The sequence below is a fragment of the Otolemur garnettii genome, unplaced genomic scaffold, assembly GCF_000181295.1.
Source record: "Otolemur garnettii isolate 467f Iridium unplaced genomic scaffold, OtoGar3 scaffold00087, whole genome shotgun sequence".
In the NCBI taxonomy this organism is placed as follows: Eukaryota; Metazoa; Chordata; class Mammalia; order Primates; family Galagidae; genus Otolemur; species Otolemur garnettii.
The window spans coordinates 3,278,447-3,279,848 of NW_003852482.1; the positions used below are offsets into that span (position 1 = coordinate 3,278,447).

The following is a 1,402-nucleotide window of genomic DNA, read 5'->3' on the forward strand; positions in this document are numbered from 1 at the left end:
GGGAAGGAAGGATGGCAGGATGGTGGGAGGGAAGGAAGGATGGCAGGATGGTGGGAGGGAAGGAAGGATGGCAGGATGGTGGGAGGGAAGGAAGGATGGCAGGATGGTGGAGGGAAGTATTGCTTGGCTATTCATTTTCTCTGGCAGCCTGGAGAGGGTGGCAGCAGGGCTGGGTGCTGCTGGTCTTGAGGAAGCAGCTGGCCGGGTGGCCAACTGGCTCCCTCCTTCCTTCCGTCCAGTGCAAAGCTGGGATGGAGCCGCTCAGGCAGATGCCTGGTGGGTGCAGGACCTAAAGGCCTTGCCAGGGGGCTAGAGGGCCGGACCCAGCGAGCCCAGGTCGAGGCTGGGTCCTGAGCCGGGTGGGTGGGGGCTCCTTGGTGTCATCCTCACCTGGTTTGGTGCCTTCCAGGTGCATGCCTGGGCCTGCTCCTCTCCTCCTGGCCTGCCACCAGATGGGCCTCTCCAGACCCCCAGAATATGCACGAGCTGTGAAGGAAAGCCACATAAAAGACTAAAAAGACCCAGGTGAAATTAGTTTCAATAATAGACTCAACATAACTCAATGTACCCCACATATGATCATCTCAACAGGAACTCAGTATAAAGCAGTGATTCCTGCACGTCTATTTCTCATGTGAAGTCCTAGGGTCTGGGCCGCCTTCACACTTATGGCATCTCTGTGGGGGGCCCCAGGGCCTGGGAGTCCAGCTCAAGCTCCTCCTCTCCACCCCCCAGGGCCACAGGATGGCACCTGCTCAGCCTCCCCTTTGTGCCTTCACAGAGGCCGCCCCTGCCCAAGCATTTCTCTGAGAAGTCCCCCCAGCTCCACTGCCTTGGTGGGACAGAGGAGAGAGAGGGATCCGCTCACCTACCCCTTCCTGAGGACCTAGACTACTGTGGTCCAGTTCCCGTGTCTGTCAAGGTTCCTGGGGGGACTTCTGGCAGATTCCTGGAATTTTTAAATTGAGGTTTAACTTACAGCTGTCCTAAGTGTACAGCTTCATGGAATTTTACACAATTTTTATGTATAACTTCTAAATTAAATATAAACACTGATTTTTAGGGGTCAGCAGGTGAAGAAACTGAGGCTGACAGGGGATAGCAGTTGCAGTGGGTGGAGACAGGCTCTCTGGATTCTCAGTCCAGAGCTCCCTGTCCTGCCACCCACTCTCTCTGTGGTCCCTTCCCCAAGGAGCTTCCTGAGAAGCCGAGGCCATCAGCCCCACTGCGGAGCTGGGAGCATGCTGGCAGCTGAACTTCCTTCTCTCACTCATTCATCCCTGTGATCAGGTAAGGATCCCACAAACTGTGTGACTTGTGCCAAGCCCTGTGGTGTCCTTTGGATACAGTATCTCTTTTAACAGCCCCCCAGCCCCAGTGATGTTTCTTTTTTTTTTTTTTT

The 1,402-nt window shown here is 55.0% G+C and overlaps 1 long non-coding RNA gene across 3 annotated transcripts in view; it reads left to right on the top strand.

Moving 5' to 3' along the window:
* LOC105887450 overlaps positions 1-1,402 on the top strand; it is a 14,433-nt gene that overhangs the window by 10,030 nt on the left and 3,001 nt on the right. For all 3 annotated transcript variants that reach the window (XR_001161498.2, XR_001161499.2, XR_002774604.1), the window contains one exon: positions 1,193-1,290. This is a non-coding gene — a long non-coding RNA (uncharacterized LOC105887450). The remainder of the gene's footprint in view (positions 1-1,192; positions 1,291-1,402) is intronic.